Raw genomic sequence first — 26,508 nt, forward strand, 5'->3', positions numbered from 1 at the left:
ATGTCTAACGTGTCTTCTGAGAAGTGAAACTGCTGGGTCAGGAGATGTGCTGGTTCTTGACTTTAATAGCTCCTGCCCACACTGCACTTCGTGGAAGCCATATCCATTTACAGGTCTGGGCATTTCCACCTCTCCACATCCACAGCAACAAGATACTGTCAGACCTCAGGCCACTTCCCTCGGGAAGGAACAGGCAGGGAGCATGGCTTCCTTAAGGAGACACCTTCATCCTCAGTGGGTCCATGTACTTATGAAATGAATTCTTCATGACTTAAGTAACAAAGAGTAAGCAACTCTTTTCCACCTAGTAGTCATAATGGACTTTGCGTCTATCATGGGAGGAAAATACACCCGGATAACACAGACAAGATTGCTAGTGGTAAGGAGGTCAGTGAAGGGCCAGTGGGAGGCAGAATATGGTTGTTGACCATGAGGCAATTGCAGCAGCTGCCAGACAGACTTTAAGCATTTTGCATATGGAAGTACACGTAGTCTTTGTGACAGCTATGGAGTAGATGCTACTCTTCTTCCTTTTTAATGTATTGATTTATTTATCCAATCACTCACTCATTCAATCACTGACCACAGGCTTTCCTCAAACTCACTAACAGCTGAGGATAGAGGATGTCCTTGAACTTCTCATCCTCCTACTCATGCCTCCAAGTTCTGAAATTATAGGTATGGGCCACAACACTTACTGTATGTGGTGCTGGGGATTGATCCCAGGCCTAGGCCCATAATGGACAAGTACTATACCACCTGAGCTACATCGCAAGCCCCTGACATTACTCTTTCTTTTTTTAATGGATCATGAACCTAAAACACAGCTTAATAATTTCCCCAGGACCACAAATAAATAGAGAAAGTAGGAATTAAGCAGAAGCCACTGGTTCCAGAGCCCATGTCGTTAACCAGCTCTGCTGTAGCTGTTTTCTTCTGCTGGAGAATTCTCCAAGGTGTCAGAGAGGGAACCCACACAACACAAGAGTGCTCCGAGTACCCCATGGCACAGAGCAGCAGCAGTGACACGTGTGTCTGTTGAACTGATGGCCTTCCTTTGTGTATCTAAGTTGATATAAGCCATGAGATGGATGGAGCAGGCTGTGAAGTCCAGGCTGCCACTCCTCTCCAGTGGAGACAGGAACTGGAGCTTGCGCAGTTAACAGCTTTGCCCACAGTTACGGCGGCAGATCAGCAGTGCAAATCTATCCCATCATTCTGCCTTCCTGCTGGGTGTACTGGCAGGGAGTACCCCAAATATGTACGTATTTTAATTTCTGGAACCTAGAAGTTGTATTACATGGCAAACATTTTGCAGTATGGTTAAGGTTATATAGATCTTAAGGAGATTGTCCTACTGGGTCAGGAGAATTGCAGGAGCTCCTCAAAGCAGAGAATGCAGGCTGTGGTGTAGCTGAGTGGTAGAGGGCTTTATTAGCATGTGTGAGACTTGGACCCACCCCAGAAACTCTCAAAAAGAAAACAAAACCCAAGAAGCAGAGAACTTCCTGTGACTGGTGTCAGAGAGGTTTAGCAGAACAGGTCAGAAGGGTTTGGAGTGAGTGACATTCATTGAGCTCTGGTTGCAGAGCTCACTGGGAAAGCACGAGAGGCAACTGGGCAGCCTGTAGGAGGGGAGGAAACCAGCCCTCAGCTACTAACTGGACCTCATTCCTGCAACCATTAAAATGGAATTCAGCCTGCAACCAACGACCACAAATGTGGACATCTCCAGAGCTTCCCAAAAGAGTGCAGACCTGTGAGATTCCAATCAGGGGACCCCATTGTCCCTGAGCTTCTGACCTCCAGAAATATGACATCACAGATGTGAATGGGTTTAAGCTGCTAAATATGTGGTAATGTGCTATGGCAGCAAATAGGAAATAAAAACATCCCTTGTTGGTGTTTAGCACATGTCAGGTGACTGGCAAGACCTGAAGGCCACAGGCACTTGGCAGGGCTTGATCTAAAAATATCTCCTTGCCTGGCCTGCCAAGCCCACTGATATTTCCACTATTAGAGCCACATCTTGAAAGTGTAGCATTTTCTTTAAAGGTCTTGATGCTAAACTCAGACATAATCTGAGGCGAGGGCCCGGGAGATGGTGCAGAGAAGGGGGAGCATTACCTGGAGACCTGAGCTTGGTCCCTGGAACCTATGTGGTGGAAGGAGAGAAATGGCTTCTGAAAGTTGTCCTCTGACCTCTACATGTACACAGCACAGTAGTGTACACATACACACACACACACACACACACACACACACACACACACACACACACACACAGAGAGAGAGAGAGAGAGAGAGAGAGAGAGAGAGAGAGAGAGAGAATTTGGAATGCCTTGGGCTTTTGAACCTCCAAGCCCACCCCCAGTGACACATCTCTTCCAACACCCCCAGTGACACATCCTTCCCAAACAGTTCCACCAACTGAGGACCAAGCATTCAAATATATAAGCCTATGGGGGACATTCTCATTTAAACTGTCACATGATGAAATACAAAAATTTAAAAAATAATCTGAGGTAAAAGAAAATAACATACTAACAGTGTTATTTTTGGAGTTGTTTGGCCCATAGTCTGGGTCCTGTAGCCCCCAAACCAAGGTCAGCCAACTGTCCTTAATAGGCCAACAAAACAGACAAAACAGAGAAGCTGAAGACAAGACTTATCCAATGTGGCCACATAAAGAAGAGGGACAGAGGGTCAATGGCCTCCCCAAGTCCATCTTTGGGGTCCTTACATGAGGATTACATGTAAGTAGAGGGCTAGATGTCTGCATAGCTAAGCAGTGCTGGTCAAAGTGTGGTCCTGCCTGTTACTGACGGATCAGGCTCTAGGCAGTCTGATAAGTTGTTAGAACCATGTGAAATCTCTTTCTGAATGAAACTTCCCCTTGTGACTGGCACTGGGACCCAGCATTTTCTTTCTCCCAGTGTGAGATTCTGACTTCCTGGGGTCCATTGTTTCAGTAGTCTGATAGGCAGAGGGTCTGTCTTTAGAATACCTTGATCCTGCCAGGTTGGAGATGCTTCCCAGCACAGAGGACAAGCCATGCTGATTGAGGACTTCCTCCAGAAGGAAATGGGAAAGCCCTGAACAGAATGCAAGGACCAAAGGCCACCAGTGACAGGAAAGATAGAAACGTGACCTCTGTTACGATTTTATCTGGAGCTGCACCACAGTACGGCTGAGAAGACTACAGACCTGCTTTGGGGCAGTACTAGGGCAGCAGCACATCCTGTAGAGTCAATGGTGAACAGTGTAAACGTCCTCAAGGGCCAGGCAATCCAGTCAGAGAATGAGCCAGTATTTATGATGTTCATTTTCTAGGCATGGTCTTTACTTGAATGTTAACCAGTGTTCTCTATGTGTATGTGAATCCTTGAGTGCATGTTCATGTGTGCATGAGCACATGTGTGTGGGAGTGAGAGTGTTTGTGGAGGCTGGAGGGTAGCTTTGGTGTCCTTCCTCAGCTACCTTTCACCTTTCCTTTTTCTTGAGACAGGGTCTCTCACTGGCCTGGAGTTTGCCAAGTGGGCTGGACTGGTGGCTGCTGACTGGGGACCCACTTGTCTCCTCCTCCCTTTACTGGGATTAGAACAGCTTACCACCATGCCAGGCTTTCCCCCCTCTTGGTACTGGGGACTGTATGGGTCTTTATGCTTGCCAGGTAAGTGTTTTACCGCTGAGCTGCATCTCCAGTGAATGCCTGGCTTTGTAGAACATGAGTTCTTGGGGATTGAACTCAGGTCCTAATGCTTGCCAGACAAGCACTTTTATTGACATTTACTTCTATCTCTGCAGCCCACTGCAGGCCCCAGTGCAGGACCTGAGGAGCTTGTATCCTGTTCAGGGAGCTCCCCTTTTTCTCAAATACTTTTCTCCTTTCTTTACTCCACGCGGTAAGCACCACCATCACACATTCTGACTGCTATGTGTGCTGCCTCAGCACAGGGCCAGAAACAAGAGAGCTGTGCACCGAAACCCACGATACCGTGACACCTGTTCAGGTCAGGTATGTCCCAGCATCAAGAATGTTAACAAAATTATCAAGTTTTGCTTTTAAAAGGTATAATGTGTAGCCCACAAGGTACATCTGTAAGTCAAACATGGAACCACATTAGATCTAGAATTAATGAGGTTGGTGACAGTAAACAATGAAGCTAAAATAACCAAGAAGATGAAGCTCATGTGAGTCTAACACTTTCACCACATGCTGCTCAGTGTCAGACCTGCATCACCCCAGTTTGCATAAGCCCACCGTGTTGGGTGCCATTATTGGAGGGGGGGGGGTCCCTGTAAACACCATGGCCAGCAGAGAAATGATCCACGTGAGGCAAGAAGGAAATTCGCTTCAACAACTCAGTAGCCAGTGTCGGTTCAAAGTTCTAGAGTCTGACCCCAGGCAGGTTATTTTGGACATATTTAAGCACAGCACAACTTTGGGGAAAGGTTTCCTGGAGACAGTCGCCACAATAAAGCTCAAGGAGTGACTGCATCTTGAGAAGTACGTGTGACCTCTTCCGTAAGAATGGGCTCTATCTATAGCTTAAGGGCTCAAAGTACATGTGACATCTCCTCTAGGGATGAGTTCTGTTGACTGAGAAGCGATGCTGAAGGTAAAGGTCTAGGGAGGAAGAATTTGGGGTAAACATAATAGTCTGAGGATTCAGGCCTGGCCTGGCCCTACAGACAGCAAAGATCACCAGATTAATACCAACATCCACTCCCAGCTTTCTAGGTGGAAAACAGGTACACATCCCTTCTGTTGAAGAGACTATTAGCCTGTGTGTTTAACACTCCTTGTTTCCCTAGTGCTTATCTGTGAGCAAAAGGACCCCGTGCCCTCTACAGTCATTCACTTCTTATACTTTGGGGAAAATGAGGTACAGTGCAGTCTAAGCTCGTGTGACTGGGAAGGATGGAGCTGGGATTTACAGTAACCAATTTGGTCTGCAGCTCCTGTTCTTTTTCAAAGCTGGTTAGGAAACCTTTGGAGTCACAGACAGTTAATGGCTGCTGGGAGGTGGTCACTTCCTTCAGAGGTGTAGCCCTTGGCAACTTGTCCATGTAAACACGCCCCCACGTCTCATGCAGGCAACACTAATTAAATTCAGAAGACAAACAAAACTAAAGGGCATGCAAGTCTGAGGGGTACTTGTTGGGAAGAAGAGCTTTGGTGGGAGGTGAGGGGCAAGAGGGCTATGTGGGATGAAAGAAACAAAATCACTATGTACATGGATCACGTTGTCAAAGCATTAAAAAATCAAACACAGAGACAAAAATCTGCCATCAGGCTCTATTTCACACACATGAAATGTACTTTATTTACACACTGAAATAAGAAATAAAGAAAAGGCATCCAGGGTGGGCTAGGGAAGTAGCTCACTAGATAAAGAACTTGCAGTCCAGGCCTGAGGACCTGAGTTCCATCCTCAGTGCCCATGCGGTGGTGCATTTGTAATCCCAGAGCTGGAGAAGCTCAGACAGGCATATCACTAGGCTAGCTGGCCCAGCCTAGTCCTTGAACCCCAGGTCTACTGCCTCACAAACAAGATGAATGGCCACTGGAGAAAAACACAGTGCTTGAGACTGGTTTCTGGTCTCCACACACATGCTCCGGCGCCCTTATGTACGCTCATATCCTACCCCTATGCCCCCAGATTGCTGGATTTCATATTCTGGTGAAGGATTGTTGACCTAGGATTGAGGGTAAATTTCAGGAAGTGCATTCCTGAAATTATATGTGGCTATTTATATGGCTATGAGAGTATATTTTCTTTGAAAAGAAAATCTATCAGTTTTATTGAGTTCTCAGTGGATTAGAGAACCCAAAGTGGGGGGGGGGGTGCTGAATGACTGATTTAGGATCATGAATAACTTTGGGCCAGAGAATCCATGCCATGAACTAATGGATAGAGGATGATGACCAGGGCCTATGGGGGTGGGTATGGGTCCTTTCTAGAATATTATTAATGGGGTGCGGGGGAGAGCAAGGTTGGGCAAAGGGAGATGTCTTAAGATAAGGGAGACTTGGGCATGTTGATCTGTTGAAGAAAAAGGACAGGGAAGGAGGCTTGGAGGGAAGGAGAGGGAGGGACATATTGAGATTAAGCAAGTAACTCTCCCTCAGAGCCAACATGAAGGAGCCAAGAAAGTAAAGCAAGACTTAAAAATCAAGAGCAGTTTCCCTCCTGGGTTCTCCAGCTCTTCTGGAGAGCTTTTCCCGCCTGTCCACCCCTGTCTCACACCCACTTGGGTCATGCTCCTGCCAGCAGCCCACTTCTGCCACAGAACAGGGTCAGTGAGCTGCGGGGCATCCTGGCTAATCTTGGTTGTCAGCTGACTGTACCAGGAATCTACTAAGGAGCAAGCTACTGTGACCTCCTGTGTGGTGATATATTGTGCACCCCAATAAAAATTATCTGGGGATCAGAGGACAGAGCCAGCCACTAAATTAGACATAGAGGCCAGATAGTGGTGGCACACACCCTTAATCCTATCACTCGGGAGACAGAGATCGTCTGGATCTCTGTGAGTTCAAGGCCACACTGGGAAAAGAGCCAGGTGTGGTGGCACACACCTTTAATCCCAACTTTGCTTGGGAAGCACACATGCCTTTAATCCCAGGAAGTGATGTCTGGGCAGAGAAAGGTATATAAAACATGAGGAAACAGGAACTCATGCTCTTGAGGCTGAGGATTTTGTAGAGGTAAGAACATGGCTGGCTTGCTCTCTGCCTCTCTGATCTTTCAGCGTTTACCCCACTATCTGGCTTTGGGTTTTTTTTTTTTTCATTATTAATAAGACCATTTAGCAATTCGTGTTACACTCCTGTGAGGTCCTTTCTCGATCAGATAATTTGGAGCAGGAAGCCCCACCCCAAATGTGGGTGGTGCCTTCTGGTGGCAGCCCAGATAAAAACAGAATGTGGAATATGGAAATGTGGCCTTTTGCCTGCTTGCCTTCACTCTTGATGGCAAGTCTATCTATCCTGTTGCTGTGGCATTCCTTCACTGATGTTAGAACCAGCCTCTTCAGGATTCTAACACAGACTCAAGGCCAGTAGCTCTCCAGGAATCCTTCAGGCTTTGGGGGACCAGATTGGGCCTGCTGTGATTTCCAGCCTTGTAAGCAGAGTAACCAGCAGGCTCTTTGCCTCTTGGGTGTGAGATAGCCATTGGTAGGCTTAAACTACCTGGACATATCATGTAAGGAGGTCTAATAAGTCCTCTTCAAATATACACGCATTATCTTGGCTCTCTTCAGAGAATTGTACCTCATGCAACACCTCTCACACATCTGTCAGCCTCTGTCTCCATCCAGGAGACAATGGTAGCTGCCTCTTTGTGTTCTCTAAGCAAGACTCCTTCTCAAGCTCCTGGTGTGGGTTTCTTCATGCTAGGGTGGTTATTCCCTCATGCCCTATATCCCAGCCATATTCGGGGGACATTTCCAATAGCCAAGAATGGTGTGACCATGGCTTGCTGAGACAGAAATCGGAAGTGCTTCCCTGACATCCATCCAGGACAGCTAGGCTCGACTCTGTGTTATCTAGTAGTTATTTATGGAGGAAGTGCTACCCTGAGTCTGGACTAGGGCAAACATGGATAATAGGAGAGATGAGCTTCCTTCCCTCACAGCACTCAAAGTCCTGCAGGGGAGACAGGGTTTAAACACATAAGCTGTGATAACTAGATGACATTAAGATGCAGAAGCCAGGTGTGGTGGTGCATGCTTGTGGTTCCAGCACGGGGAAGATGGAGACAGGAGGAACTTTTGTTAATATTTGTAAGCACTAAGGCTCACTGAAAATTGGTTGGTCAGAATTAGAGTCAGGGACTTTTATTCTGTAAGGAAATATGAATTTGGTTTCATAATCAGTTTGTGAGAGGTTTTGTCTGGACTGAGACAAGCAGAATGGAGTTACCTGAGTTAGGTGCTAAATAACTAACAGTTTTCACAAAAAAGACTAGGAAGCTAATAACAGACAACTAGAGATGGAGCCGCATTTACCCAGCCAGCATAAAGGAGTCACCTGGGTGTCAATCTTGCAAGAAAACTTAAGAATGAATTTGTGGTGGTTTGAATGAAGATCTCTCTCTCCCTCTCTCTGCCTCATGCTTTTGGATCAGATGTAAACTCTTAGCTACTACTCAAGCACCATGCCTGCTGCCTGCTGCTTGCTGCCTGCTGCCTGCTGCCAGCCATGATAGTCATGGAGCCCTAATTTAAGGTGTCTCCTCCCAGCCATAGAAAGTAACTAACACAGTGAGTGAAGTTTTTGAGGATAAGGACTGTTTCATTAAGGTCTGTTGTTGTAGCCACATCCTGGTACCGGTCTTGTCTTCAATGAGAACTGTAGCCTTTTGTTCCCTAGCATACATAGGTGGGGTAGCTTCCTCACAGGGCTTCCCACGCTTTTCTCCTAGGCAGTCAAACAAGGTAGGGAACTTTCCTGCACCTATGAGCCTCCATTGTCTTTAGTTCAACATAAGCCTGACACTTAACTGCAGCATAATTTGGAGTAACATAGCTCGATCCTTCACAGAAAAGCCAAATAAAGCCAAGAGATGTTAGTTACATTTCTCTTGCTGTGGCAAAACTCATGAGCAACACCACTTCCAGAAGAGTTTACTTGTGCTTAGGGTTCCAGAGCGGGAGAGTCCATCACATCAGGGAATGGGCAGCAAACACGGCAGCACCTGCAGCTGAGGATTCATTTCTCAAACCATAGCAGGGAGTAGAGAGCAGGGATGGCGCCCTTCTGTGACATACTTCCTCCAGAAAGGCCACACCCCCTGGACTGTCCAAACAGCTCCACCAGCTGGGGCCTAGACCATGAGAGACATTTCTCATTCAGACCACCCCAGAGATAATGAACTTTAAACAGCCCATGTTTCTACAAACATTTCACACATTTGATGAGCTCTGGGAATGTACCCAGTGGACTTGATGGACAATATAGGCAATAGCTTCTGTGCTGGCTTCTTTTCTAAAGAGTGCATTGATGACATTCTTCAGGATGGAGTTCCTAAGGTGAGACTTGAACAATCAATCAAATGACTCAACTGAAAAGATAATAGAGTGGAAGCTCAGTGACGAAGGGCAGCTAAGGTGGAGTGAACTGCACAGTCTTAGGAATATAGAAGGAATGGCCCTGGATATGGGGGAAGATTCCCGACAAGGAGACCTAGATAACAGCGCTGTAGACATCACTCCTGTGAGGATAAAGTGGTGTCAAACTGTGAGTGGGGTTCTCAGGCTGAGTAGTGGGAGTGTTTGCATCATAGCATAGTTAGGAAGACGACCACATAACTTCTTGTACTTGGATTGCACCTGTTTACTGTCAACAAATCTGGGGAACTGTCCAACTTAAGATTCTTTTGGGGATAAGGAGAGTAAAGCATATGCTGTGAAAGCGTGAGGACTTGAGTTTGATCCCCAATACACATGTAAAGACTAGGCATTTGGTATGTGCTTGGAATCCCAGCACTGGGGAGATGGATACAGAAAGAACCTTGTGACTCATTGGCCAGCCAGCCTACTCTAATTAGTGAGCCTCAGATCTCAGTGAGAGATCCTGTCTCAAAAAATAAGGCAGAAGGCTCCTGAGGAATGACACCTGTGGGTGACTTCTGCTCTCTGCATGCACATGCACACACGTGCTCCAGCACATAGGTGAATGCACCCCTGTCCTCCACACCAAGAGTCTCCTAGGCCAGGTATGGTGGAGCATACCCATACTGACAGTACTTGGAAGGCAGAGGGAAGAAAAATTGTGCTGCGTTTGAGGCTAGCCTGGTTTACATAGTGAGTTCCAGGACAGTCAGTCTACACAGCAAGACTTTGATTTTGTTTTTTTCATTTTGGGGGCTTTTGTTTGTTTGTTTAACTCTCCCGGTAAAAGTGGAAAACATCAACTTACTTTACTGGACTCCCTTTGCAGCTAGGATGCTGGCTATTCCTGGATGGGTGGCCGGCAGTCCAGTGATCTGGTTCTGTTGGAGATTTTGAGACTCAACCAACCTAACATTTCCCTTTCTTCTCAACGGAGCTCAAATGGATTACTGTCGGCAACCAAGAGTTTAGACAAATGTAGGAAGGACAATTAAGGAAATCAATTTTTAAAAGGCAGGATGGGAGCTTGGGTGTGTTCTCCAAAGTCTGAAAAGGAAATCTCTTCAGCATGGGTATGAATTAACCCACCCTAGGGAATTTTGGGGGCCAGGGCTGAGGTACAATAATAGGGCTTTGAGTTATGTGAGGGCTCCTGTGAGAGCCTGAAGTGCTGCTTCATACAGAAGGTCGGGTTGTGGCAACACACAGCCGAGACTGTAACAAGGCCTGTTTTCTGCATCTCCTCAGTCATCCTGGGCTGTTAACGGTGTGCCCTTACGTGTGGAGTCCTTTTGCTTCTCTGACTCTGGGTTTATTCATCTATTTAGTGTGGGTAACACATGGTTCTGTCTGATACAGTACCCGTAAAAAGCTTTCGGAAACCGTCAAGTACTGAGCAAACGGGGTTGCTTCCATCATCTCTGTGGTTCCAAAATTGATGAGACAAAAATGACTACCACCCAACAAAGGAAAAATAAGAGTACTTTCAAATAAGATTGTCAATGGGGACTGAAGAGATGTCTCAGTGGGTAAGAATGCTTGCTACTCAAACATGAGGATCTGCGTCCAAATCCCCAGAACCCATGTGAAAAGCTGTACACGTGCCTGTAACCTCAGCACTGTGGGTGTTAGAGACAGGAGCTGGCTGCTAGCTTGTCTCCAGGTTCAGTGAGAGCCCCTGTCTCAAGGGAATAGGTAGAGAATGACAGAGGAGGTCACCCTGTATTTTCCTCTGCTCTCCACACATGCACATACACTGGTATGTGTACTCTTACACACATGTGCACATAGACTACGTACACAAATTCTCTCTCTCTGTCTCTCTCACACCACCAATACTGAAGTCAAATAAATTAATGGATCAGTGGGTTCAAATGGAGCCTGCAGCTATAGTTTATAAGCAAAAATTTAAAAAAAAAGAAAGAAAAAGAAAAAGAAACAGCAATTGATAAAAAAAAAAAGTAAACATAACATGGGAGTCAGGATTCTTAGAGTTGCAAGTGACTCAAATCTCATACGTCAGCTTCCAAGGCAACACACATGTAATTTAGTCCCATAGAGCCAGCAACACCGGGTTTGAACAGCTTGTCTTTGCTGCTGGCCATTCTCCATCATCTTCCTGCTGTGCCAGGTGCAGCAGCTCCAGCTCTTTATCAAACTTGGTTCTGAGCATGTGAAGGGCATAGCTGTGCCTCAGAAATCCTTGTGAAGAGCCTCTTGGCTCAACCTAAATGGCACCTCACTTCTGACTGAGGGAAAGTGATGGCCTAAGTGGCCAGTTCTGAGTCACCTGTCCACATCTGGAGCCAATTGATGACTTAACCACTTGGGTTGGGAGTACTGTGGTCAAAGCAAGTTCAAACACCCGTTAGTGGTTACTAACACATGACATCTATGATCCCTTGAAGAAACAAAGTAGGACTCACCAGACGGGGGGGAAATCATTCTTTAAAGCCAACAAGAGGGCTCGGTGGGTAAAGGCGCTTGCCAGCAAGCCTGATGACCTGATCTAATCCCTGGAACCCACATGTGGGGAGAGAACCAAACCCCACAAGTTGTCCTCTGACTGCCACATGAGCTGTTTCCTAACTCCCACGTGCAAGCTCCCCCACCCACAAAATAAGCAAATAAATGAAAATGTGGGAACAGAAGCGGGGAGCTGTTGCAGAAACAGCAAGCTCCACCTTATTTTCTGTCCTGGGAGGAGCCTCACTCTAGGGGCCTTCAGGAGTTCCTGCTCATTGGAGACCATCTGGGTAGACCTTTCACAGGCTACAACCTTCCAACTTGGCACGGCTCTCCCACCTTTGTTCCTTCCTTTGATCTAAATTTAATACTCCCATGAGTCAGAGAAGTTAAGTAACTTGCTTAAAGTCACACAGCCAGGCAGAGTTTCCAGATCCCCAGCTTTTACACAGAGGAATGGGTTCACTGGCCTGGATCCTGGGTTTGCAGAGATGGCACGGAGGGTCATAGGGCATAGGAGAAGTCCAGGCATGTGAAAAGGAGGATTATTAAGATGGATGTGATCCTGACAGTCTTGACTCTGTGTGCAAGTCTCTAGAGGTTCATCGTAGCACTGATACAGGTGAGCACAGAAACTCCTGGGAAGTCCCACGTGATGATGGGAACAAGGGAATCTGCCTCTTTAATTCAACCTGCATGTTAGTTATTACTGATAGACTGTGCGTGGCAGGAATCCAGGCCATGCTTCTCCCTGCAAGAGCCCAGACTGCTGGTTCCAGACCCTTCACACAGGAACACGTACACATGTGCACACACGTGTACATGCACACATACAGGGGTGTGGGCTGGGGAAGGAGTGTGCCAGGGAGTGAGCTGTCAGAAGCATTAACTCTCATGACCAACCTTGACCTCATGAAAAGATCTGCATGCCCGTCCCCCCTAATTCCCCTAGCTGGGAAACCCCATGACTTACTTAACAAGTATCTATGAAGTTGCTTACTACTTGTTCTTGGCCCTAGAGCAGGGGTTCTCAACCTTCCTAGTGCATGCGACCCTCATGTTGTGGTGACCCCCAACCAAAATTACCTCATTGTTATTTCATAACTGTAATTTTGCTACTGTTAATGAACTGTAAATATGAGACGCCAGGATACCTGATATGCGACCCCTGTGAAAGGGTTATTCGTCACCCAAAGGAGTCACAACCCACAGGTTGAGAAATGCTTCCCTAAGGGATAAGGGAAGTGATCACTTTCACGGTGTCATCCTGGTGGAGACCAGTAACTGGAAAATAAAATCGTGTCAATGGTGATGAGTAGTATTACAAACAAGGCAAAACACAACCACCGCCACTCTGCACCTGCTGGAGGCGAGGTCAGAAGGCCCTGGAGAGGGGCCGGTTCCCACGGCCAGATTCCCAGGAGTGGGAAAGTGGTCAGTGACTGTAACTTGAGAGCAGTCTCTATCTGAAGGACTGTGGAGACCTGCCCTTTGCCCCCAACTCAATCACAAAGCAAAGCAGATGTTGTCTTAGTAGTTTCCCAGTCCAGTGGCCAAGAGCAAACAAATGATGTCATACACGTGGTTGTATTTAAAGACAGGGTTACAACACATGCCCCACAACCGATTGCTGTTGGAGCAAAAGGGATTCTATCTGTGATCTTGGCAGTGTTTGCCCAGTTAACTGTAAATGAGGACTCCTGTTAAGTTCAGCTACATCTGTTAGAGGATTCCAGCATTCACAATGCTTTCCCTTTTTTCTACAAGGCCCCAGCCTGTTTCAAAATATCAAGGTGCATCTGGGCATGGTGGTACATGCTTTTAATCCCAGCACTCAGGAGGCAGAGCCAGCCTGGACTACAGAGCAAGTTCCAGGACAGCCAGGGCTACACAGAGAAACCCTGTCTCCAACAAACAAACAAACAAACAAACAAACAAACAAACACACACACACACACACACAAAATGAGTGCTAGGGACAGGGCATAAAATGGTTTACTGTATCACCTTAAAGGAGTGAGCTTTTAAAAAACAAACTGGCTCAACTGCCAGAAGCCCTGCCACCTGATGAGCGGCATTCAGTCCACGGAACCCACAGCAGTGGATGGAGAGAACGTGGGTGCTGAGGATTAGGCACTTTGCTGACTGAATGATCTGCCTGGCCCCAGTATCAATGCTTTTTAATTGCAATTGATTAGTTTACAATCTCCTGGATGGAGACTGAATTAACCCAACAAGACATACCACATATAAAAATCCACTGGTCCACACCATGCTCCCTTAATCCACGCCTGAGAGCCAGGGCCTCTATACTCTACCAAACCAGCCAGTATCTCTGGCTTCACTTAGAAGATCCAAGACATGGATAGAGTCTTCTCAAATACACTTCCTGCTATCTCAGGCTTCATACCGGCCTGCTTGACACTGGTGATTCCCAGGGGGCAAGGGTGGGAGGTGTCAGGATGGGAGCTGATTTTAGCTCTGCTTTGGGGCTTCCTGAGTCATCTTTGATGAGAAGCTGTAGAGACTGGAGGAGAGCTGACTAAGCCCATCCGTCTAAAAGAGCTCACTTTACAAGCAAAAAAATTTGAATCTCATTGCCTACGTAAAAAGCTGGGCACATGCCAGCAAGATAGCTCACTGGTTAGAGATGTTTGCCCCTAAGCCTGATCCCTAGGGACACACATAGTAGAAGGAGAGAACCAATCCCACCTTGACCTCCACATGGGTACCATGAGCATAGTCCAACGCTTGTGCATGCATGCACCAATCAGATGGATTGGTATGGATGGGACATCCCTGCAGTTATAGCACTGGAAGACAGAGACGGGGGGATTACTAGTTGGGGGCCAGCCTGAGTTCAAAGTCAGCTTTACTAGATAGTAAGACCTTGTCTGAGAAATAACAAAAAGAAGGGCTGGGGATGTGGTGATAGTTTCCATCAGAGCATTTGACAAGCATGCCCCAGGGTCCCACGCCCAGTGTTAACAATAAAGAAAATACACGTATAGATACACACACGCATGGCAGAGCTGACGCAGTGTAAAGAAGCAGTCTGAGGATGGTACTATTGGGTCACCAAACCTTAGGTAGTTTTTCCTCCTCATTGACTGCAGGATTAAACCTCAAGGGACAGAATCTTGTATGTTTGTTGAAAGAAAGGGGCTAGGGCGTGCACAGCCACCCAGGCATGAGCCAGATTACAGATCTGCCACTCACTGGATGTTTAGATGTTGTAGGGCTTTGGTTTCCTATCTGTGCAATGGGTACATCACAGAGCAGTCCTGTGGGAGGGAGGCCAATGTCTGTGGAGATGCTAGGGGATCTCCACACTGTACTCTTCCCAGAGTTTCATGATTCCTTCTCTTCTCTAGTTTCTGCTCACAACTGCCTGCACTCCAGCCCATTCATTCTTCCCCAGTCAGAGATATTTCAGGGCTGCACTGGATCAACAGCTGTAAATCCAAGCTGACGTAAAGAGACCACTTGGATCTCAGGGTGTTCCATGTCATTGAAGATGCCCGTAGATGGTTTTAGGCCAGTGAGAGATTGTCTTTCCCATTTATTTGGCATGGTGACATCTTGAGGTCCTTTGTTTTGTTTTTCAATGTATTTTTCGATGGATTTTCTCAATCTGTTTTCCAAACACTCTCCTTTACTTTCATGAATGTGGAAATGGGGTTCAGAGAGGTTAAGTAACTTGTCCATGATGGCTCAGCTGGGTAATATCAAGCAGCAGTCTGTACCCCCGACCGGGATACCAGCCCCTTTCTGTGTCAGGAAGTGGTTCCCCTGTCCTTTTCTGGTTAATCCACCTTAAACTATGGGTCACGGCATGGGCTCTCAGCAGTATGTTGCCTAACAACTCCATCTTGTTGGCAGTGGGAAAAACCAGAGAAGAGAGTAATTTACCCAAAAGTTACAGAATTAGGAGTGGCAGAGCCAGCTCCTCACCTCCTTATCTCTGGGTGAGCCTTATGCACAGGCCTCACCTGTCTGGCTCAAGCCTCCCAGACAGTATTCTTTCATATTTTATTTTTATGTGCATTAGTGTTTTGCTTGCATGTGTGTATCTGTACTGTGTGTATGCCTGGTATCCACAGAAGTCAGAAGAAAGCATCAGATCACCTGCAACAGGAGTTACAGACAGTTGTGAGCTGCCATGTGGGTGCTTGGAACTGAACCCAGGAAGAGCAGCCAGTACTCATGACCACTGAGCCATCTCTCCAACCCCATCATTCTTAATTATACTTTCTGTCTCTCCAGGACTAGAGCAATGCTATCCAACAATCTCCTGTTATGATGGGAATGGCTTGGAACTGTGTTGATTAATATGGCAACTCTACACTCCATGTGGCTGGTGATCACTTGAAATGTGTCTAGTGAAAAGCAGGAACAGGACTCTAATGCTACTTAATTTCAATGTTTCCCTTTTTGAGATAGAATCTCATGTAGCCTAGGTTGGCCTTGAACTCTTGGTTCTCTACCTTTACCTTCCAAGTGCTAGGCTTACAGGTGTACACCACCACTCCTGTAAGTTTACATTTCTATAGTACATGTGGGTCATAGCTACTGTATTGGACAGGGAAATTCCAAAGGTCAGAAGTCATTCTGAGTCTGTAATCCCAATAAGCGTATGTTGTATGAGTGGATAACTCTTAAATATTAATTTATTGACTTTTGTATGTGTGAGCATTTTGCCTGTATGTACCTAAGTGCACCATGCATGCAATTCATGCAGAGGTCAAAAGAGAAGAATTGGATCCCTAGAACAGGAGTTACAGATTGTTGTTAGCAGCCATGTGGGTGCGAGAAACTGAACCCAGGTCTTCTGCAAGAGCAGCGAGTGTTCTTGACTGGTGAGCCACCTCTCCAACTCCTGTTTATTTTGCTTCTGTGTGCATGTTCACATGTGCATGTACGGGTATGCAAATGAGCGTGGAGGTCAGCAGTCAGTTTGTGGTGTAACTTCTCTAGAGCTATCCACTTGGTTTTGTTTTGTTTGTTTGTTTTTAGACAGAGTCGTTGTGGTGGTTTGAAAGAAAATGGCCCCCAAAGGGAGTGGCACTCTTAGGAGGTGTGGCTTTGTTGAAGCAGGTGTGGCCTTGTTGGAGGAAGTGTGTCATTGTGGAGGTGGGCTTTGAGCTCTCATATATGCTCAAGCCACACAAAGTGTCTCAGACCACTTCCTGTTGCCTCCAAGATGTAGGACTCTCAGCTACTTCTCTAGCACCGTGTCTGCCTGCATGCTGCCATGTCCCACCATCATGATGATAATGAACTAGACCTCTGAAACTGTAAGCCACCCCAATTAAATGTTTTCCTTTAGAAGAGTTGCTGTGCTCATGGTGTCTCTGCACAGCAATAGAAACCCTAAGACAATCTCTCACTGGCCTAGAACTCACCAAGTAGGCCAGGCTGGCCAGCCAGAGAGCCCCAGGGTCCTCCTTTCTCCACCTTCCCAGCTCTGGGGTTACAAGCACATGCCTGGCTCTTTATGTCAGTCCTGAGGACTTAGGTCCAGTCCGGATGTTTGTCCTTCATCAGCTGTATCTTCTCAGCCCTGAGTAGATGACTTTACTAACTACCAAGTCCAACTATTGGCCCTGGAGAAGTCTAACTTCAGGCTGGCAGGGACTAACCTGAGACACCTGTGCACAAGTGCTGAGGATGCCCATTCTGACCTGGGTTTGAGTGCAGTCTTCTTTGGGGACAGCTGCAGCCATGCCTTCTCACTAAGTAAGGGAAAGATTTTTCCAAGAACTCCCACATTCTGCTACTTGACTCTGGCCGGACAAAAGACAGGGTTTCTGTTTTACTGAAAATCTCTGGTAAGCAAACAGATGAGAGACAGGAAGAAGAGGATGAGAGAGAGGCAGGGGACAAGATACATCCTTCAGTGACATGGACTCAATGTCATTTCAATGAAAATACCAACAAAGTCCAATCCCTAGAACTTATGTGATGGAAGGAGAGACCCAACTCCCAAAAGTTATCCTCTGACTTCCACATTTGTGTGGTGATATGCATGCCCCACCCTGCAATTTCCAAAAGTAAAAAAAAATATCTATCTATCTATCTATCTATCTATCTATCTATCTATCTATCTATCTACCTACCTACCTATCTATCTCTATATCTATATAACATATAAAGCCGCCCTTTGATTTTCACACCCACATTATAGCATGTGCATACCTGTATCCACACACTACTCATATACACACTTACATTACACACATTAATAATAAGTAAAAATTTTATAAAAGAATGGAGTTGGAGGACTCATAGCTCCTGATTTCAAAGCTTGCTGCAAATCCAAAAGAGCAGGGGTGAGGGTGGGCTGCAGGGATGAGGGTGGTGGGCAGCAGGGGTGAGGATGGTGGGAAGCAGGGGTGAGGGTGGGAAGCAGGGGTGAGAGTGGGCAGCAGGGGTGAGGGTGGTGGTCAGCAGGGGTGAGGATGGTGGGCAGCTGGGGTGAGGGTGGGCAACAGGAGTGAGGGTGGGAAGCAGGGGTGAGGGTGGGCAGCAGGGGTGAGGGTGGTGGGCAGCAGGGGTGAGGGTGGGTGGCTACCTCATAGGTATCAAGAGGTCATAAAGAAATCCTCTCATTTCTGGTGCTCACTGTGACAGACACCCAGGGAGAATTGTGAAACAGTCTGAATGGGACAGGGTACTGCACACCAACTCACAGCAGCTGCATAAGACATGTAAAGATCAATCCAGTTAGAAATCCAGCATGGAGGGAGGAGGGGCTTCCAAGGCTCTTCCCCCTAGCTGGGGAGCTGTTGGTAGTTGACGGCTGCTGAGGTGAGGAGTCACTTTTCTTTGTGGGACGGCTACTGATAGCTTGCCCATTTCCCAGTGAAGGACCCCATACCCAAGTGTCTACGAGCAATACTAACTTAACTCCAGGTTATGAAAGAGAGGACATGACTTGGGAGGGAGGTCTGTTAGTTGGCCCAAGGGAGTTGGACAGAAGCGGTGAGGGTGGACATAATTGAGATACATTATAAACATACATGAAATTTTCAAGAAATAAATAAACGTCTTTAAAGGAAAATGGTTTATTCTGGCTTAGTTTCAGAGATTTTGATGGAAGGAGAGGCAGAATATCAAGTCAGCCAGGAAGCAGAGCAAGAGGGACAGAGAAGGGCATGCATGTAAGTTGTCCTCAGCACATAGGTGAGAACATGTGAATGCATACGCGCATGCAAATACACACACACACACACACACACACACACACACACACACACACACATTAAATAAATAGATGTAATGTTTAAGAGAAGTCAGTGGCCCAGAATCATCTCTGGGCATCCTTTCCCCAGTGGTCACTCTGCAGCAGGAGCTGGAGCTAGGAGGGGCCTAGGGTCCCCACTTTGCACCCATCTCTTATAAACTGCTTGAGTTCTCTGACCTTTACTTTCCTATCTATTAAATGGGGATGATAACACTGAGTCCTCATTCTCTCCAGATTGGAGATAACCAAATGCCAAACCCTTGCAAGGTGCCTGCTGTCATCCCCCACCATTCCCTGGTGGTGAGTCTCTTGCCACTCATCTGCCTCCCTGACCTGCTTGCTGCAAGATCCAGGCTGTGCAATGCAAGCTCCTTACCAGCTTAGCCATCTTGCTAGCCCTAGAACTGACTTCTGCAGCCCGGTTTCCCTCTTATTTTCTACCACCTTCCCTGCTCCCTTAACCCCTTTGAAAGCAAAAGGCTAAAAGGCCTTCAAAGAGAGCACCGTGTACCGCTCTTAAAACAAAACAAAACACCTAAATAAGCCAGCAGCGCCAGTCTTCACCAACAGCTTGCTTTTGTATTCCCAGCTGTTACTCATTAGCTGCTGGTAGGCTCCTGGGGCAGGGCCAGCCCCCAAGCCTGGGATGTGAGGAGGATGGGGGCTGTGCCTATATGTTCCTTCCTTCACTCAGCCATATGGCTCCTTCAGGCCTTTGTAGAAACTAAAGATTGGGTGTTGTGCAGCCCAGGATTGTGCGATAAGATCCAGATACACATCTGTAATTCCAGCCAGAGGTAACCCCGTATCTTGGGGAGAACCAGGCCTGAGAGACTGGAGCAGAGGGATCAAGGTCCATCCTGTAGTCAAGCAGGAAGGGTAGATGCTTTGGTGTGGGGATGGGGTGGGCAGGCTGCTGGACCGCGGTGCCCTCTGCATAGCAGAGCATGTGGCTAAGTGCCAAGCTCTGGCCTCTGGTTCACAAGCCAGAACCCACACAGAACTCTGAGCACTTGGATGGCTCGCTCCATTCCAGGAGGACTGGAGTCTCTGAGCATCTTTGTGGCTGATGAGGAAAGAGAGCCAGCAGGTCCTGTGGGGCTCCTGGGAGCTGTCGGCCAGTGGGGGAGAGCCCAGGCTATAAGGCCCCAAAGCCTTGGATCTAGATCAGAGTTCTCTTGTTTACGGCATTCCTTTCTGCACTGTAGAAGCCTCACCTCACCGGGACATTCTTTTGGCTACTCCCCTGGTTCTTGGAGATCCCTTGTGGCCACATCTGTCCAGTGACTGCCCCTCATTAACTTGTAGCCTTTCTGGCCTCAGGCAGGGCTGAGTGATGGGTGCATGTGGCTGTGGGGGGTAACCCTATTCAGACGGGCTACTCTCTTACCTGTCCAAATGAGGGTCCAGTAGAAATTAGGGCTCAGGGATGCCTCAATCCTTTTTCCTTCTTTAAGGAACTTTCAGGAGTGATAGTTTGCAGCTCAGAGCTTCCTCCCATCCATCTTCTACTCTGTGGCCAAAGCCATGGGGTCACTGTGAGCTGGCTTTATACAGCCTCCTTGATCTAGCTACAGATAGGTTTCCGCTTGGCTGGTTTGTTTGTTTTTATGTGCGTACACAAGTGCCCATGCACGTGGAGGCCAGACAGCAGCACCAGGTGTCTTCCTTAATCACGTCTCCATCTTTGTTTTTATTTTAAGGCAGAGACTCTCATTCATTGAATCTGGAGCTCAGTGATTCTGCTAAATTCTGCCAACAAGCCCCAGGAATCCACCCACCCCTACCCTCCTTATCCACATCCTGGGGCTGGGGTTACAGCTGTGTACCATCACACCCGGATTTTTATATTTCTATTAGAGACCCCAACTTAGGTCTTCATGTTTGCCCAGCAAGCACTCACAGACCAGCTTCTCTTTCCAGCCCCCATGTATTGAGTTTTGAACAACACTGGCTATGTCCTTCTAACAACAGCTGGCACAGCTGGTCTATCTTAGCCCTGGCCTCCTTCCCTCATTACGTCACTTGCCTGCAGCCTGCATGCTTTGAGGTTCTCCCTCCAGCTCCCAAGGCAAGAAGAAAAGATAAGTGGATGGGTGGGTGAGTATGTGAATGGATAGGTTCATGGATGTGTGGGTGGATGGATAGATGGACCGGACTGGAAGGTGATCAGAGGAGTGCATGAGTATGAATGGGAGAATATCTGGAGTCAGCCTCCGATCTCAGGCCTGTTGAGAGATTCAAAGGGTCTCTAGCAATGCTTCTGCACATGTTCTGAGCAGGGAAGAATTGGGACAAGCACCTCTGTGGGAGCATCTTCAGGAAAGCACCCACCATGGCAGCAGCTATGGCCCTTGGAGCAGGAAGCTTCCCTGCTCTCCACACTGAGGCAGGAAAGAGCGCTGTGCCTGTGTGGGTGGAGGGTGGTGAGTGAGACAAAGACAGCAGGAGCAGAGGGAAGTGGAAGTGGGGCAGAGGCGTGCTGCTTAGCAACCACGGGAGAAAATTTAGAGAAGTGACAGGACCATTTTGCCTAGTGCCTCAACGGGAGTTTGAAAAAAAAACCTCACACACCTACACTCTCTGACCTCACTTCAGTGATTGGAGGGGGGCTGTCCTGGTCATTGTCAAGGGGCCTGGCCAGCCACTCTTCAGGCACAGGAAATGTGTCTAACAGCTTGGAAGGGAACATTCTCCAGGCCCCTCTAGGGGAGGGACTGAAGCCTTGCAGGCTAGATGTGAAGATAGCACTCGGCTTAGCCATCTTTCCTCTCATGTCAAAAGCAGTTTCCCTGAGGAATCGACACTTAGGAAGCCTGGGAGGTTCCTTGGGACTTTCCCGTTATCATCTTTTCTCCCAGACCCCACTCAATGCCCCAGCTCTGGTCCCTTCCTCCCCAGTGAGATTCCTCTCTTGCTTTTCTTTCTTAATTTGATTTTCTCTGGCTCAGAATCAAGATCAAAGGAGGAAATTCTTTCCAGTCTTTGAGGAGTGATTCCCAGAGGCTCCCACTGGAGAGGCATACATAATTACCATAATTATTTTAAAAGCCATCTTTCCTGGTTTGCTCGCCCACTTCTCCATCTCTAGGCTTGAGGGAGAGAGGACAGAGGAAGTTTGGGAAGTGGATCCGAGGCTGGACCAGCATACATTGTGTTCTTATAGCCAAAGTGGAACACACACGTGCTCCCTCAAGTACATCAGAGAGCTGTGGGGGGGCATGGACAACACTGACTACTAACATGCAAACAATGGAACCATCTAAAGGGAAAATTGCTCCCTTTATAATTTGTTTCTGATCATTTTAATTTCAGTATGTCTGAAGTCAGTGATAGATATGACTTTGACACTCCCTACAAACGGCTAACTTCACTTTCAGTGACAGCAGCAATAGTCTCCAGGCTTAGAGCAAGCAAAAAACAAAACACAGAAAAACCTAGATACACTTTAATAGAAGGGCGGCCCCCCTCCTTCTCTCTCTCTCTCTCTCTCTCTCTCTCTCTCTCTCTCTCTCTCTCTCTCTCTCTCTCTCTCTCTGTCTCTCGCTCGCTCAGCACTGAGTCTTCAAGCCTTCACAGCCACACTGTATGTTCTGGGAACGCCACTCAGGTCCCCAGGCTTGGGCGGCAAGCTTGTTACCTCCTGAGCCGTTTCCCCAGCCCTGTTGCATGTATATTTTGTAATATATGAAAGAGGTTTGTCATTAGAGCCTGCTTCTTAATAGATAGAAGATAAAGAATGAACAGGGAAGCCTGGAGAGAGCCCAGATGGTTAGAAACTGGCTTTTCACTCAGTATGCCCAGGAAAGGTTCCTGCTGGTCCAGTCAGCCAGCAGTTGACACTGGGTGGCGGGGGTGGGAGGGTGGTCCTCAGGTGACCGGTGGCTACTTTGCAGAGCTGGGAATGGAACTCAGGGCTTCCAGAATGCTTGATAACTCTTATCACTGAGAAAACACCCCCTGAGTCTTGGATGATGGTGTTTGGAATTTCAAAAGTTGATCTCCAGTGTATACTTTGGGGCACAAGGCAGGGAGGCCAGTGGCTGCGAAAACCACCTTAACGGTAGCCATAGCTGACTCCTCAAAGCGGCTAGTGATCACTCAGATCTGGGCATCTCCCTGAACACTCTGGTCCATCCAGGGGGTCTGGGCAGTGGGAGAGGCACAGAGCTTCCTGCCGGTAATGCTGGGGTTGGGACTTTGCAGCTGCTTTGAACTAAGAGACTGAGACATTTGTCTGCCATGGCATTTCTCTTAACACAGGAGGGAGTCAACAGTGAGGGGATGGAAGAGGGGAGGGGAAGGGGAGAGGGACAGAGAAACCCAATCCTGATGGTATCATTTCCATCCCTGGATCCAGCTGTGCCTGAAGCTAGCACTATACTCACTGCTTTAGAGCTACTGTGAAGCCAGTGATTCTCATTTCATGTAATCCTGTTAGGCTGGTATTCCAGTCACTCGGAACCACAAGAGGCTTAACTGATGAAACGGCTCAGTGAAAATCCTTGGCCCTGGTGACAGAAAGAACCAGAGGCCTAGGTCTCAGAGAATGAGGAAGGAGGACCAAGGGGTTCAAGGACACCCTCAGCTATGCATCCAAACGAGGTCTAGCTTGGGTCAAAAAGCCAAAACAAAACAGAATCCAGAAACAGCTCTAGGGGCCTGTTCTACCGGCCCAGGGAAGCAGCGATGCCCACACATAGATACTGACACGTGAAAAGCCACCACAGTCACAAGAAGCTCCAAATGACAGTGCCTCATCCGTCAGGTGTAGGCTGCACTTTAATCTGCAACAATCTTGTCACCGAGGCTCATCTTCATCAGTGTTTTATAGGTGAGGAAACTGAGGCCCAGGGATCCTCTGTGAACCTAGTGGCCCCAGGATGCTTCCGGGTCACTAACACTAACTGGCCCCAACCATCAGACATTGCATCTGTCTTTCTTTCTTTCCTTTCTTTCTTTTTGTTTTTTGTTTTTTGTTTTTGTTTTTGTTTTTTAGACAGGACTCATAATGTGGTTCAGGCTGGCCTCAAATTCATGGTCCTTATGCCTCAGCCTCCCCAGCGGTGGGACCATAGAGATGTGCACCATTGTCTAGACAAGCTTTTGTGGTGAAAAGGTAGACTGCTCTCACTGGCAAACGCAAACCTCTGACAAGGTATGTTTGGGAAGGTGTGACCGTCAGGTGTCACACAGGGATGCTGACATCCTCACAGGACTGTCGCCTTCAGCAACAGTACAGTACTCAGCCTATACGACTGTCAGCATCCCTGAGAGAGCCAGGCTCGGGTGAGAGCGGGGCACCCTGTTCATCAGCAGTATGACGTGAGAAGTGTTCTTTCGTCTGCCCTCCAGCAAAATGGAGACCCCAGCTTCCTTCATCCCCTGGGCTACAGCAGAATCAAAAGGGAAAGCTGATTTACAGCGTGAAAAGAAGAGACTATGGGAAGAGACAGGGATCGCTTGGCTCCCAGAGGTGAGCAGGCATGTGTGGGCAGATACAAACCACCCCTCTGCTTCCTCCCCACTCAGGGCTGGGAAGAAGCAGACTGAAAGGTGACCTGAAAGGAACCTTTCTGTCCCCAATGGGAGAGAGATAAGAATTGTGAAGCAGAGAAGCAAGTGCTGCTACAGGCGCTTGAGAGTTTATTTTTACCCTGTTATCTCGATCCTGAAATGTCAGGCTTGGAGCCGCCTCATGTTCCCCCCAGTGTGGCAACCCAGCCTGGAGACGGGCCTCCTCTCCCCTCTGCTTCCTCTGCCTTTCTGTGAGTTTCCCAGTGCTGTGGTGATGGGAGGCATGGAAACATTGGAAGAGAGAAGGCGAGGCAGGACCTTTTATTTGGGTTTCAAAACAGGCTCGCTTCCTCATAGGAACAGGGAGTGCAGAGCGGAGGCTCTTGGCAACCCACCGCAAGTTTGTGAGTTCTATGTTACAAAGCGTACAAGCCCAACTGAAACCAGCTTACATAATAAAGAACACTTCAAGTGGCTGAGCCCACTAAAATACCTTGTAGTAGGTCAGGCTCCAGGTGAGGCTGCATGCTGGCACTCGATGCTGTTACAGGACTCGGTGTTCTCTACCTCTTAGCTTTGCCTTCTGTGTGGTTGGCTTATGTTCAGAAGCCACTCTGTGCTCCCCCAAGGCCCTACACAATTCTAGAACCTTCCCCTATGGTCACAAATAGCTGTGAAGGTTCTAAGTGCCATGTCTTCGTTCCCAAGGAAAAGGGAGGAAGCGGGGCCTCTTGGGTTGCCTTGGCCTCTGAGTGGGTTCTGTGCCCATCCCTCAGTCAATCACTCAGCTGTGAAGGCAGCAAGTGGAAGATGCTTCTGAGTCACATTAGCCCATTCCTGAACGTGGGGACGGATGCCAGGCTGCAAGCATGAGCCTGTCTTGTGGTTGATTCATGTTCTAGTTTCATCCGTTCCTCCCCAGGAGGCCTTAGAAGTTAGGAGGATTATCCTTATTCAGAAATATACTAGTGTTCATTTCTTATCTTTCTAGATGTAAGTTCACCTGGGAATCTCTGCTCCAAGCCTCCCAGGCCCGTGGCTGGAGAGGTGGTGAATTTGGTAAGGGCCTGCCACGCAAGCATGAGGAACTGAGTTTCGATCCCCAGAGTTATGTTTAAAAAGTCAGGCATGTCACTGCACATCTGTAATCTTAGGGCTGGTGGGGGTGGGGCAGGGGACATGAAGGGGCAGAGAAGATCCTGGAGCTCATTGGCCAACCAGTTAATGAACACCACGCTCAGTGAGAGAAGACCTTGTATATAACAGTTAAGATGGAGAGAGATCAGGAAAGATACCCAATGTTGACCTCTGGCTTCTAAACACACACACACACACACACACACACACACACACACACACACACACACACACAGAGGCATGTGCATGTGCTTACACATGAACACACAGAGATACCACATACACATTAAAAAAAAAATGAGGTTCCCAAATCTGTCTTCTCAAAATCTCATCCAGTCTGCCAAATCTCCCCTGTTGAGAGAGATTAAAATGTCATGTTCTTATTGGAGATGAAGCCACACCCCTATGGCCCATGGCCCCTCACACGGGTTTAGTCACATAAGTTTCTCCGTATTCTTCAAACAAGGCAATCACCCCCTGCCCTTCATGCCTCAGATTGTTCCACCTGCTGCTGCTCCCCTCAGGTCTCTGCACAGCTAACTCCAGAGTCAAGACTCTGTCAAAAGCATTGACTTCTAAGCGGTCTAGAGCAGACTAGCATGTGTGGTATCATCATGTTCTATGATGGGTTGAGCATCTCTTTTGGATCATCAACTTCAGGAAGCAAGATTAAACTTGATCTAGGCAACACTTAGCTTCTGCATGCTGGTTCTGTGTCTGGCACGTTGTATCCAGTGTTTATCTCATCTAAATGGTCTCATGAGAGTGTTCAGGGTAGGATAATTTCTCCTGTTTCTTACATTTTTTAAATTGGTGCTTACTAAAATGATGGTACAGAAACTAGAATGATGGTTCAGTTGTTGAGTGCTTGTGGCTTGTTCTTCCAGAGAACTAGCTAGAGTTCAGTTCCCAGTACCTATCAGGCAACTCACAAGTCACACCCACCTGTATCTCCAGTTCCAGGGGATGTGACACCCTCTTCTGGCCTCTGAGGGTACCCACACAATCATGACGCACAG

General features: G+C 47.6%; 1 protein-coding gene across 2 annotated transcripts in view; it reads right to left on the reverse strand.

Moving 5' to 3' along the window:
- Positions 1-24,978, reverse strand: part of Mrtfb (myocardin related transcription factor B) — a 229,965-nt gene extending 204,987 nt beyond the window's left edge. For both annotated transcript variants that reach the window (XM_059269963.1, XM_059269962.1), the window contains exon 1: positions 24,846-24,978. The gene's annotated coding sequence lies outside the window, so the exon portion shown is untranslated. The remainder of the gene's footprint in view (positions 1-24,845) is intronic.
- Between the last annotated feature and the right edge of the window lie 1,530 nt (positions 24,979-26,508).

This window comes from Peromyscus eremicus, chromosome 8a (assembly GCF_949786415.1).
Source record: "Peromyscus eremicus chromosome 8a, PerEre_H2_v1, whole genome shotgun sequence".
NCBI classification, from domain to species: Eukaryota; Metazoa; Chordata; class Mammalia; order Rodentia; family Cricetidae; genus Peromyscus; species Peromyscus eremicus.